This window comes from Hippocampus guttulatus, chromosome 1 (assembly GCF_054856545.1).
Source record: "Hippocampus guttulatus isolate MCC_2025c chromosome 1, RoL_Hgut_1.0, whole genome shotgun sequence".
NCBI lineage: Eukaryota > Metazoa > Chordata > Actinopteri > Syngnathiformes > Syngnathidae > Hippocampus > Hippocampus guttulatus.
Genome location: NC_141261.1, coordinates 9,952,771 through 9,967,345, shown reverse-complemented (window position 1 = coordinate 9,967,345; position 14,575 = coordinate 9,952,771). Strand labels below are relative to the sequence as shown.

General features: G+C 43.1%; 1 protein-coding gene across 3 annotated transcripts in view; it reads right to left on the bottom strand.

The window, feature by feature from the left end:
- The window catches only part of klhdc8b (kelch domain containing 8B), a 66,442-nt gene that overhangs the window by 21,048 nt on the left and 30,819 nt on the right, over positions 1-14,575 (bottom strand). The gene's annotated exons all lie outside the window — the stretch shown is intronic.

Sequence of the window (14,575 nt, the reverse complement as noted above, 5' to 3'; positions counted from 1 at the left end):
GGCATGTACCACCGTGCTCCTGTTTTGGCCCAGCCTTTGTTTAATCATGTGCAATCTCCTCTAATTAAGGAAAGCGGGCTCTATTCTTTGCCTATCACCCAGGGAGTCACCATGGCAACCGCAGCATAACCTACAGACTTATGATGGTGTGGCGGTTTGACGGCGCAGTGCCCGTCGACCAAATCCGTTATCACCAAGAGGCAGACCAGTGAGTCACAGCAAAGTGTAAATGTGCAGCTTTCTATTTTGTGACGTTGCTTCTCCTCCCAAGCTGTGGTTGAGAAGATTCAATCGAATACTTTGATCCCTCCGCATCTTTCATCAGTGGCATCGCGCTACTGTCTTGTCGCTCACTCCATCATCGCCTTTTGGCTATTTATATCTCCACTTTGATGCTCGTTTTTCCCAGTATTTGCTTAATTGACTGTTTCGCTTGTCCTTTTCTCAACCTACTTTGTTGCTCCTTTTACTTCCTTTTTTTTATCTCTTAGCGGAAGGCGGGGAGGAGAAAAACACCCTCTTGTACTTTCTGGCCTATCATTATCGCAGCTGTGATAGCAAAGAAAACAAGACAGAAAATGACAAATGACAAATTGCTGTAGCAGCTGTTGTGACTTTAAATCAGTGGTTCTTAACCTGGGTTCGATTGAACCCCAGGGGTTCGGTGAATCTGTCTCAGGGGTTCGACGGAGCCTCTGCCATGGAGGGTAAGACACGCGACTCAACATGTCAAATAGTTATGACACGCCCACCTGGCTGTTGATGATCACATGACATTGCTTGTCCAATCATTGCTGTGGGAAATTAAGTTCGCTTAGTAGTCAATGTGTGACTGTCGTGATCGTACGTCGTACAATTAAAAAAAAGTATACTTATCTTTTGAAATTGTATTTATTTTTTTCTGTTTTTTTAAATAAATGTGTTAATAAATTATATATTTATATATATACAGGTATATATAATTTTTTTCCCACTCACGAAGGGTTCGGTGAATGTGCATATTAACTGGTTGGGTTCGGTACCTCTAAGAAGGTTATGAACCACTGCTTTAAATGTTTCCATTTGCGCAGCTGGAAAATGAGGTGTCATTCGTTTTGGTTGGCATTGAAACAATAAATGTGACAAGGGTAAGATAGGATATGAGAAGGATCAAGTGGGAATCGGGCATCACTAATTGCAGTGTCAATCCAGCCCAGACGCACTGGACCTTTGTAATCTCCACAGTCACCTGAGTCATGGTCATCATGATGCTGCTTAAACCAACTTGAGTGCCAGTGCACACACTCTGAGTTGGAATTTACCGAACACCGTTAAGCTTGAAATATTGAACGATTTCTCAAAGTTAACAGTGCTCAGTTTGTGTGCAGACACCAGCTGGCAGCAACCATGCCGACCATGAAGCGTCACCTTTTACAGGCTTAATCCTTTATGGTACTCGTGAGAATTGAGCTAGGCACTTACATTGCAGTTCATTTATCAGATAGCCAGGTAATCCAACCAAAGCATGATATTATCACGCTAATAACATGGCTCAATTTTGTTTGTTTGTTTGTTGTTGGTTTTATTTTATTTATTTTTGCCAAAGTCAGATTTGCGCAGGAAATGACTCTTCATAGTCCAATGTAGATGTTGCAAAAATGCCGACCTCAAAGACAAAAGATGATTGAGGCAGTAATGTTATGTGGCATTTCACCATCATTTTTATTCTACTCAACTCTTGTATGCTCACCAGGCCCTCCATTATGTCCACTTGCACAGTCTAATGTGACCAAACACTAAGAGCTCTACTGGAAAACCCCGTAAAAGACTTTCATTGATAACGTCAGCATGGTAATAATTTAACAGTGTGGGGAGAGTTTAAAGTGGTCTAGAACTGTTCTGCATCTCCCTGAGAAATACAGTATACGAAATACCATCCATCCATTTTCCGATCCGCTTTATCCTCACAAGGGTCGTGGGGGTTGCTGGAGCCTATCCCAGCTGTCTCCGGGCAGTAGGCGGGGGACACCCTGAACCGGTTGCCAGGCATTGCCAGCCAATCACAGGGCACACAGAGACGAACAACCATCCGCGCTCACACTCACACCTAGAGACAATTTGGAGTGTTCAATCAGCCTGCCATGCATGTTGTTGGAACCGGAGAAAACCCACGCAGGCCCGGGGAGAACATGCAAACTCCATACAGGGAGGCCAGGGATCGAACCCATGACCTCTGCACTGTCACCCTATTCTATGTACAATAATACCAATACTACTACTACTAATAATAATAATAAGAATAAGAATGCTCAGTTTTCAGACACTAGCAGATCCATACAAATTTATTGGGTATTATAATAATAATAACTATTATTATGATTATCATCTTAATCAAGGCTAAAATTGGTCTTGTTTTGGATCTCAGATGTTCAGACGTAACTCATTTTCAGGACAAAAAGTGTTCAGATGTTTTAGTAAAGCTCAGGATTTTGTACAACCCATGGTGTGACTGATGTTTACATTAGCATCAGTAAATAATAAATTTGAATACTATCTCATGGGAAAATGATGTCATTTTGTAAGAATAAGGTTTGCTTTACAAACATTTGAATGCATCATTTTAAAGAAAATGATTCAGCGGAAAAAAGTATATTGAGTTTCTTGAGGTGACACATCCATGTCAAAAGGAAAACAAGCATTAGCAAATATATATTCAAATGTCAGTCCAAATGTTGAAAGAGAAGAAAAAAACCTGTTAAAATGCATATCATTTAATTGTCTCTAAGTGTGATTGTGACTGTAAATGGTTGTTTATTTCTGTGTGCCCTGCGATTGGCCGGCAACCGGTTCAGGGTGCTCCCCACCAACAGCCTGAAGTCAGCTGGGATGAGCTCCAGCATGCCCGTGCCCCTCGTGAGGATAAAGTGGTTCAGATCATGGATGGTTTGTATAAAACGTGCTCTTTAAAAAAAAAAAAAACATTTTTTTTTGTTCAAAACGTGGCAGGTGCAAAGTTATCTTTGCTGTTAATGCTAAACTGCAGGTGAACTCCCACCGTTGGGTATAACTGCACTCATATGTGTGACAATTCATCAATGGATGATCAATATAGACCCCCTATAGCGCCCTTGAAAAACGAGAAGACGTGGGTGGGAGCATAACAGCATTCACCTTTTGGAAGATCAATTGTCCTCTTTAGGATATAAAGACAAAGAAGTTCGACCATTTCCCACCCTCGTCATTTATCAATTCTTGCATCTTTCGGTTTTGTGCCCTGCTGGCAACTGCATGGCGCCGCAGCCCCCAGGATGAACCGCCAAATTTGGATTAGTGTCAAGTAACAGAGTTACAACGTCACCGTATTGTGCGTCCTCTTTACAGACACTCGATAATCGTCTTGTCTAACCCTGTGCTGTGACAAAAAAAGGATCTCAGTGAATTTATTGACTGAACAGAAAGTGTCTGGATGTGGAGGAGCGAGAAGTGAAGAAAGATCAGGGTCAAAGAAATGAATCCATCGACTGAAGGCGGCTTCCTTTCAGGTGCTCGACAAAGAGAACAAACGCCTCTTTACCGGATGTGTTTGCAGATTGTGTGAGGACCATTGCGGGATGCGTCGCTTGCGCAAACATTGGTATTGTTTCCTGAAACGTTCAATTGATGAAAAAAGGTAATCTAGTGCATTTATCCATTGTATCCTGATCAAGCGCAATGGGAGAGAGCAGGCAAGGCTCTACCATTTGTCACATTAATTTACTAAGGGAAGTTTCACGAGGGAGCTAAATGTCATAAGGCTCCACATCAACATGGTAAAGGACGATCTAATCTAAAGATCTTTGGCAGCTACGTAAGCTACCTGAGCATGTTAAAAGGGCTTTAAATTGCTTCCAATTTCAGCATTCCACTGTGTGTGTGTGTGTGTGTGTGTGTGTGTGTGTGTGTATTTTAACCTCAGGGGGTATTATTGTAAATGTCTTGGAGCACAGGTCTCAAACTAGGGCCCGGGGGCCACATCTGGCCCACCACGTCATTATATGTGGCCCGCGAAAGCAAATCAACCAGGTCAACTTCCATGACGCTTGCTAAAATCTGCAGTGGCATGTTGAGCTATTGCAAGCATTTTCTTCTTTTACATTATTACAGATACTTGAACAACAGAGGAACAAACTACTCTCCTTCTCTTTGAATTACAAAATCTATTAATTGTGTACTTTATATGTAATAATACGAGAAGGTGATTAAACATTTATACAGTTTCACAGTCATATTGATATTGGCCTTCCGAGGGAAACTGACTACAATGTGGCCCACGACAAAAATGAGTTTGACACCCCTAACATTTGTGAAATTTATGGCACTGGCTGCATGTGAAAATGTCGAATTGAAATGAAAATCGTATTCCTCACCTAAAAGCTTTCAATTGCCAGGTGGCATTGTCGGCACTTACAACCTTTCCGAGATGGGATTTGTGGTTCCCAAAATCTCAAAAATTGGATTGCGAGGCTAACAGACTTCTTTTCTTGCGGAACCATCTGCCATGTTCACTCCGGAGTCAGCTGTCATTCTCCCCTTACTTCGGAGTAGACTTCAAATGTACCTTTCTGACAGTCAGGCGCAGTTCTGCACAATATGGTGAGCTTGAAAAAAAATCTCTAAACGTCATCACATTCGCCTGTTCAAATTAATTTCACGTCAACGCCAATTTGACACCCGACTAATTTTTAACCGAAGAGGCTAAATTGAGTTTGACAGGATGTTGAAGTGATTGGATGCATCTGCGACGTGTTTTTAAAAAAAAAATAATTATCTGCTGTTTTAGTTGATGAGCTCTGTATAATCAAAGCGTGATAGAATCCGCCTGTGCTATGAGCAACACAATAACAGCTTTCATAACAACACAGAATGTGAGTGGGATGATGATGATGATGACGATTTACAGAAACAATAGCTTTGATGTTGTGCCGACCTGTCCTATTTTGTCACATGAAGTCCCAACTCCCAACGTGGGAACTTGAACAGTCTAGACAGCACCACAAACACACACACACACACACAAGCTTACAACCCGCACTTGCAGTGTTACGTGTGATGACAGGCAGTGATAACATGAAAACCACAATTAACTGGATGGAGAAAGATATCCGACTTTCCCACAAACTTTCCGCAGAAGTAGGCTACTCTGCTTTGCTTGCACGCCTCATGAAATAGTCAGAATTCCCTAGAGAGAAAGCCTCGAATCCCAATGATACAACACAGCTGGCACCGAACAACCGAATCAAATGGAGATTTACTCTTGGCATGTCACGTTGGTAGCCCTTAAGAAATTGTCAGGAAAATAATATCCTGAAACTGTTTGACCCTTATTCCAGCTCCGGCCTCCCTGTGTGGAGTTTGCATGTTCTCCCCGTGCCTGCGTGGGTTTTCTCCGGGTACTCTGGTTTCCTCCCACATTCCAAAAACATACATGACAGGTTAGTGGAACACTCTAAATTGTCTGGAGGTGTGATTGCGAGTGCGGATGGTTGTTCGTCTCCGTGCGCCCTGCGATTGGCTGGCAACCGGTTCAGGGTGGTCCCCCGCCTACTGTCCGAAGACTGCTGGGATAGGCTCCAGCCTATCCAGAAAATGGATGGATGGATGGATTATGGATGTTTAACTCTTTCATGCATGTGGCGGCCCGGTAGTCCAGTGGTTAGCACGTCGGCTTCACAGTGCAGAGGTACCGGGTTCGATTCCAGCTCCGGCCTCCCTGTGTGGAGTTTGCATGTTCTCCCCGGGCCTGCGTGGGTTTTCTCCGGGGGCTCCGGTTTCCTCCCACATTCCAAAAACATGCATGTCAGGCTGATTGGACGCTCTAAATTGTCCCTAGGTGTGAGTGTGGGCGTGGATGGTTGTTCGTCTCTGTGTGCCCTGCGATTGGCTGGCAACTGATTCAGGGTGTCCCCCGCCTACTGCCCGGAGACGGCTGGGATAGGCTCCAGCACCCCCCGCGACCCTAGTGAGGATCAAGCGGTTCGGAAAATGGATGGATGGAACTCTTTCATGCACCCTGTAACCTGATAACATGATAAGATGTCCACTGTAGTGACCGCTGTTCCTGATCGGGTCACGGATGTTACATCGTTCTGGTCACCCAAGTGACCAATAAATGTGATCATCTACACTTTCACACTACACAGTCCATATATATATATATATATATATTTTTTTTTTGGGCCAGAGTGTAATGCCCGGAAAACAAATGATGTATTTTCAATAATATGATCATGAGCGCATGTTCGACTGAGAATATAGAAAAGTAAAAATGCTTCAGCAGTACAAACTATCCAGCAGAGCCATGTAGACTAGAAATAGCTGTGATTCATTCTGATTACTTCTACTAATGCAGACCCCAAAACAGCAGTGAATGGTGGTGTCGTATTGAGAGGGATATTTGCCAGAACATTTGGGCCCGGGATTCAGCACCATGTCGCAAAGCTAAAATCCTCACAGTTATTGTTTTCTTCATACAGTTCATGACTGCAGGCGAACTAAATTTAAATAACCTCTCGACTCATTTCATCTCAGTGCATGAGAGGACCTTTGGAATGTGTTGGAACAAGATATTGCATCTTGTATGTGCCAAGATGAACAAATCTCATCAATTCGTATCTTCTCAAAGCCGACTGTGTGCAACGTTAGAGGTGCCACTGCATTCATCAAGTGTAGCTAATAAGACTTTCTAGTGAATATATTTAAACACGACTGTTCAACCAGTATTGGAGAATTTTGAATAATAAGTCCTTTTAGTGCTGCTAATTTGCCTGCCTTAGACAGCTCTTTTTTTATTTTTTAAATGAAGAGCAATTAGTATGACATATCCGTTCCTCTAAACTCACTGCGCAATAGAGCGCTTCACCCATGCATACATCTTTTCAAGAAAAAAAAAAGAAAGAGGATTTTTTTTTTTAAGAAACCTGTGGCTAGCATGAGGCTTCAGAGATAAAAGCCGTTATATTAAAGTACATTACCAGGTAAAAACGTTCACTTCATGAGATATTAGAGTGTTTTATAATGAATTTCTCTTGAAGTAGTCCGCAGAATAGAATAACTGCTGTTGTTGACATTAATTGTGTGCCTCAGTGATGTGGATGCGACATTCGTCCTTTTCTTTCGAACGACATCAACTTATGCACTGCCAGACAAAAACAAAATACATCATACCGAAGCTGCTTTATTCCAACCGAACATTAAATCAGAAGTGATTCTCCGTTATGGTCGTCGGCTTCTTGACAAATGGCCATTGGCTGTTGGCTTTATTTATTCCGGTAAAGTGGGAGTCACTTGACAGAAACACAAGATGTTGGAAATCTTACTTGCAAAAGAGGCATAGGGGACAATGTGTCCCGTCTTATTGTATTGTCTTCAAAACACAACTTTTAAGTTAAGCTCAGTCACACAACGATGTGATGTCACCTTGGTTGATGCTAAAGTAGTAAGTGGCTACATGAGAGGTTCGTTGCAATTGTTATAGCCTGGAATAACACTGCAAATTTGTGTTGGGTTTTGAAGACATGTCAAATTATACTCCATTAAATCCTGCGATTGTTGATTTCAGATCAGTTCTAAAATTCTCCGGGAACGGATTGTTCCCGGAAATCTTCCGGGAACGGATTGTTTTACGAGAGCCAATTTGGTCAATATCCTGCTCTGACAAACCTCAACAGGACCCGAGAGGAAGCCGAAACTCAAACAGCACTGACAATTTTATCATTATCCGAGCCACAGCGGCTCATCCTCCCCCCGGAGTCCACCTAGCTACACTTTGGGTGCTTCCGACTCGAGGTGCCTCTGATCACCTCAAAGCGCATCATCAACTCTGACACCACGAGGCTATAAAGGACATTCAATCTGTCCGGCCTGCAAACCAATACAGCAATTGTCCATGACACTCAGAAAAAGAATGTGGCTGCCCCAAAATATGTCCTTACAACTGAACGGAAAGCTGATTTTACAGCATTTGGATCTGCGACAAGATTTCTCCTGACTTTGATAAAAAGAGAGGTGGTTTGAGGAGATTGGTAGATTATTGTGGTTGGGGAAATGGGAGGCTGCTGCCTCTCAGTCTTCGTTCACTCTGGTGCACCAATTAAGGCAGAAGGCCCCAAATGATGTGCTATGGCAACATAACAACAATCCTCTGTAGACCTGCAAGGAAAATGACTTTTCACTTGCGTGTCAAGAACTGGTAAAAATATAAAAAATAAAAATAAAAACCCGCTAACATCCAGCCATCCATCTCCGTGCCACTCATCCAATTATTAAGCGTTAGGGGAAATCAGGAACCTAGCATATAGCTGACTTTGATCATACGTCAGTGACAAATCTAACGCAAACGAGTCACCTACCAAAACGTTTTCATGGAATATAAATCTTTTTATATCGCTAATTAGGGCTTGAAGGCATAATGCCAGCATGCGATGACGCTTATCGCTTTAGGTCGACGAATCGCCAATCATGTGTTTTTGAAAATCTCACTGAAATGATCAATTATGTGGTAATATTTGACACAATTGACTAAAAATGAGACTGGTAGCAAAAATTGGATCGTTACCAGTCAATGGAGCATTTGGTACCGGGCCACAGAGAGGAACAGACCCGCCACCCCCCTTCCCTCCCCACAAAAAATATTATTATTATTATTATTTATTTATTTTAAGAAGCAGCACATATACGTCAGCCACCCCACCCCCATCGATTACATTCTAACGAGGGATAGGGAAGACAGCAATCCCGTTGAATCATTCGGACAGGTCGCAGCCAAGTAATGAGTTGAACAGCATGAAAAGGTGAGCAGAGTTTGAGCAGAGTGGTTGAATTAGTCGACCACCAGGCTGCCCGCTAACAAACTAGTTTTCAAATTATTATGTTTACATTTTAAGGTGTCATCATTATTCCTGTGGCTTCAATTTTTAGTCGGTCACAGTGTTGAGTAAAAAAACTGAATGACTAATTCTCAATTTTAGGGACAGCGGTTACAACAGTGGACAGCTTATCATGTTATCAGGGTTCTGGGTGCAGGAAAGGGTCAATAATCTTTTTCATTTTGGTTTCAAAATGTACTTTGTACGTTGATACAATTTTGACGCATTCTTAGCATACCTTTCAAGACAGATGCTTTTAAAAGTGGCGGCTGAAAAAGAATCTTCAGGTTGCCTATTCAGACACAAGCACACATGTAGCTCGGGCCAATGTTGCAGCACACGTCTAAGAATAGGAAGCAATCAATAATGAATCAAGCTGTCGCAGAGATCAGCTGCCATCCACTATCGCTATCACTATCCGTGTAAATCCCTTTTAAAGGGAATGTAATGAGCGGCCGGGGCTGCAAAAAATGCGGCTTGTCAAGATGTTCCCATTTTTCCTCAGTGCACCTGAGCCAGATCACACTTTTTCTTTTCCTTCCAGTTGACAGCTTGTTGCAGCATGCACTGGTGCACCAGCCTATGAATAAACATTTTATTCTCGCCGCTTGATTTTCTTCTCTTTGGTGTCACATCTCATCTCAAAATGAATGGGATCATTACCTATACATGCTCCTTTGCACATTTACCCATCCCACTCCTACCTGCAGCATGATCTGGTGATATCCAGCAAACGAGAGAATGTAAAGATAGCGAGGAGGAAATGAGATCCAGTACTGTGCATGCTGCCCTACATTTCCTGCCTAACACTCCCATTTATATGAAATTCAAACGTGCGAAGTGACACTTGCAATGTCATCCTGAGGTCTCTCGTCAATGATTTATGCCTGTGTTGAACAGGTGATCGTGTCATTATTTAGCGCTAAGCAAAATGGGGGCCTCAGGGCCAAATTCAGAACTTTTATGAGAATTGTGCTTCAATAAATTGTGTTTTTGTGTGCACTGCTGACTTTCCCGCTACAGAGGTGATTACCACGTATAGGTGTATGAATGGCGCAGTCTTCAGGGACCGCAGTTTGTGGGGCTTTCATTATTTCTGTGTGCCACATGTGTCTTCCGATCTGTATTCCTGCATAGAGGGTGTCTCATTAATGCACAAAACAGAAGGGAATGGAACTTCGTTATAAAGCTCAAGTGTCTCTGGTCTGGGTAGATGGCAGGATGACGGGTAGGAGGGAAAGGGATGTCATTAATATTTGTCAACTGTGAGCATGTGAATACCCTTGAGACTATTTCGTGATAAATAAATGTGATTTAACGAAAATGGATGGATCACTGCTCTAATTCAACTGCAACAACACCTTTGCTTGAATCTGCACCAAAATGGAAAGGATCCTCTTCCCTCAGAACAAGAAACAGATGTAACTAGCGTCACAAACATCCAGGTTCTCTTGCTAAAATCAGTCAGAAGACGGCTATTGTTCACATACTAATCAGAACCACAACTAAACTCACCTCAAGCAAGCCGTACCATTCCAACTGGTCCAGCCATCCACAATTTACAAGGAGGATAATACGTGATTGGGTTGTCAACGTTTTTTCTCCAAGTTCCAATTTTCCCGAAAAGGCTTAGATTATTGCATCTAACGTACATTTTGATCTATCATCTCATCTAACTTTTTGTGAAAGGACTGAATTAATGGGATGAAGAAACTGTAATATACAGCTACCCTACTACTGTACTTTTGTAACTTTAGTTTAAAGATGTTAAACAAGAATATTCAATCTAATTCGTAATCTCAAAAGTCCTCAGTTATTTCACAGACTGCATATCAAAGCTCTACCATGCCCAAACCAGGATGTACTGAACATTTCATATGCAAGGCTTTGAAAGGGTTTTGTCCGGGTACTCCGGTTTCCTCCCACATTCCAAAAACATGCATGGCAGGCTGATTGAACACTCAAAATTGTCCCAAGGTGTGAGTGTGAGCGCAGATCGTTGTCCGTATCTGTGTGCCCTGCGATTGGCTGGGAGCCAGTTCAGGGTGTCCTGCCTACTGCCCGAAAAGAGCTGAGATAGGCTCTGCAACCCTTGTGAGGATAAAGCGGATCGGAAAATGGATGGATGGACCTGACCCCCACCCTCGGAAAGAATCCCATTGCCTAATATGACCTCTGGTCGGTCTGTCGTAATTTATCCATGTGAGTTTCATGTCTGCATCTTTACTGTGCATTTTATTTCCCTCTGCCAACATTGAACGTGCGTGTGTGTGTGTGTGAGAGAAATTACCCACGTATCCCAAAGTCAGGCAGCCAGAACGTCGCAGCTGCTTATCTTCATACGCTAAGCTCCTGCGGTCCTAAACAAACACTGTAATGAACCCAAGCGCTCAGACGAAGTAAGCTTGTATTTAACAGAATTACAACGCAAAACCCTCGTGCGGAATGCATAATGTCGCACGGTGATAATAGAAAGAGGAAAACAAGAAGAGCTACAAGTATTCGGAGAGTATGACTGAGGACAAGCTTGGTCAAACAAGTGTGGGGGGAGGGACGGGAGGGGGCAAGGGGCACACTGTTGCCTTTTTTATTAGCGTTTTGAGGATTTTTACGGGTTGAGCGACGGTACACTGAGTGCTCAGTGACTGCATGAAAAGCTGAGCAGCCAAAAGGTAAAGCAGTGGGCTGTGTGATCAAATATGACATGTGTAGAGGAGGTAAGGCGACGAGAGCAGGATGGACGACATCACAAAAGAAGTGGACGGCAGACAAATGCAGGCGAAGGAAAGCGCGGCGGTGATGAGGCTCGTGTGATGTGATGACACGATGATGAAAAAGGGAAACTTTTCAAACATCCATCCGCCCTCATCAGGGTCGCAACGTGTGTTGGCGCAATCCCAGCTGATTTGGGGCTGCTCGCTAGCCAATGGCAGACATTTCCAACACTTGGATTCATTTTAGTGTGTGCTGTATTGACAACTTGTTGGGTACATGTTTGATTAAGAATAAGAGAAAGAAAACCTTTATTCGTATCACAATGGAGAAATTCCCAATTTACAGCAGCAAAGTTATGAAAGGAAGAAAGTAGAAGAAAAGGAGCTACTGTAAAAGCAGCCACTCTGACCAACGGAGCTTAGATCTCACCTGACCCTCAGAGCTTTGTGGCAGACCTGCTAACAATTTTCCACCATGCTGCAGACATAAAAATGATATTGTGATGTAAAATGACACAAACAGAGATGTCTCTTTTTTGCATTCACTTCACAGGCAAGAACTACCGGAGCCCCGAAGGATCAAAAAAGGTTCAGGAGAGTTCCATAGGTCTACTGGTTAGAGAGAGCAAAACCATGACATGCTCGGGGGTGCCAGCAACCCACACTGTGCTGCTGCTATGATTCATTTGCTAAGGTCTTAAAAGTGAAGGGCTTCAGCAGGTCAGAATAAACAGAATATCATTAGGGAAGCTCGACGTCAACTCGATTTGTCTGCATGCGTGTGGCTCGTTCATGAGTCATACATCCTTTTTTTCCACAGCTGACTCTTTTTCTTACTGTTCAGCGTAAAGGTGCCACAGAAATGTGAATTTTCTTCAGTTTCAGTAAATTATCAGTGATGAAGGTACGACTGCGTTAGTGTGTTCAATACCCACATGATAAATTGCAATGACAAAAAGTGTTAAATGGAAAGTTGTGTGTGTGTGTGTGTGGGGGGGGGGGGGCAATGGGCCAATGCAGCAAAATACTACCGAATGCGACGAAAGGTCCACTGCATTTTTCCCCCTCCACGCCAATGCTGCGTGCACCCCTTTTGCTGCCACACTCATCAAACGCACACGTACTCACAAACGCACGCGCTCTGCTTTTTGTTACCTCGCTAGTCTCTTTTCACAATTCATCACCTTAAGTTGCTCTGATTCTCACCTCCTCTGCTGTGTCAGAGAAAAGAGGAAAACCTCAACCCAACTCCCGCAGGAAGCGAGGAGGGCTGTCATGTCTCTCTCACGCACACACACACACACACACACACACACGAGCCCTGCAGGGAGTGTCAAGTGACTTTCTGGATGAAAACTCCGTGGGACATTTGAATTCAAGAGCTGTTGCGGCGACGTATGCCCTGCTGCAACATTGTGTACTATGAATAGTCAGTAAAACATCTCCTGGATGAACTTGTCAGAATCAAATGAACGAACCACGGGGCATTTTGCAGGCTTGCCAAGAGCTTTTTGCTCATGCATGCTTTATGTTAATGACGAAGAGTAACTGGGGGGCAGGGGGGACCCATCCTTTTTCTATGCAGTGCCGCCGATCCGACCTTCAAAAACTGAGCGGTTACTCTGAACTGACAGACAAGCATTGACAATGAACATTTTTGGAGCAGGATGTGTCTGTTCAAAGAATATGAAACCACTTCTTTTGTAGTTGAATTTGTTTTGTAGTACAGTATTTTGTCTTCCAAACACAGTTCACCCTTTTATGCACCCTGTAACCTGCGAACCTGATTAAGCTGTAGTAACCCCGAAAGGGTTAAAGTATGACTTAGGCTAACAATTTGCGGTGTGCTGCCCCGCAACCGTGGGAATCTGCAGTACATGCATGCGCTTATCTGTTTGATGAGGGGGGGAAAAAAAAAGTTCTGCCACCTGTTTCTCCATGCTGCCCATTTAGGATGTTCAATAGCACATTTTTTTCAGACTGATACCAGAACACCTCCTCAACACTTGAGGATTCACTGATACCAATACCAAGTAACCGATACTTTTACTATCGTTTAATTATAGGGTTGGTGTTAAGAGGCCGGACAAGGGCCCATCTCAGTCCCTACTGGTCAGTGTACTTGTTTGGCTTTGTCTGTATAAATGTTTTTGTTTCTTGTATTTTTTTGGTTTGTTTGTGTGTGTGTGTGTGTGTGTATTTCAATGTATGTATGTGATTTTCATGATGCTGATTGTTTGTAATGTTTTGTTGACCGGCTAACCAAAAATCAAATCAAACCGGCAGAACATGCAAACTCCATACAGGAAGGCTTGAGCCCCGAATCGAACCCTCGACCTCTGTCCTCTGAGGCAGATGTGTAAAACCAGGCATTCACCATGATGCCCACCCCACAATCATACTCACATCTCTTGCAAAAAATGATTCAACGGTTCGCTTGAGTGTCTTGCTCTTCACATGTTGTAGCCAATTACGTTTCGGGAAATTTGCATGTTTAACTTGAATTTTGCAGCATGTCAGAGGGGACAGAAAAAAAATTGTAAATCGTATCAAAAAACAACAGGGATTCAGAAACATGCCTTTCACACAGCACTAGCACATCAAGTCAAATCAGTTTTATGGCGACAATATTATAAGACAATAGAAACATGACACGGTACAGATAGACATCAGACAGTAAAAATACGGTACTGTAATTTCGCTTGTATGTAAGTCGGTGGGGGCGGCAACTCCGGTCCTAGAGAGAAGTCCCGCTGAAGTTTCCCTTTTCCAACACACCTGATTCAAATGACGAGGATCATATTGAGGCTTTCACAAAGCTTACTGATGAGGTGGGACTCTCTAGTTACCTATCCCCGACCTAAGTGGTCGGTGCATTGCAACTACATTACAAGATAATAGTTATTCCCGGCAATGTTGAGATGCTGGCTTGAAGATTTTTGCTCAAGACAATCTCTGTCGCCGAAGACATGGAAGCGT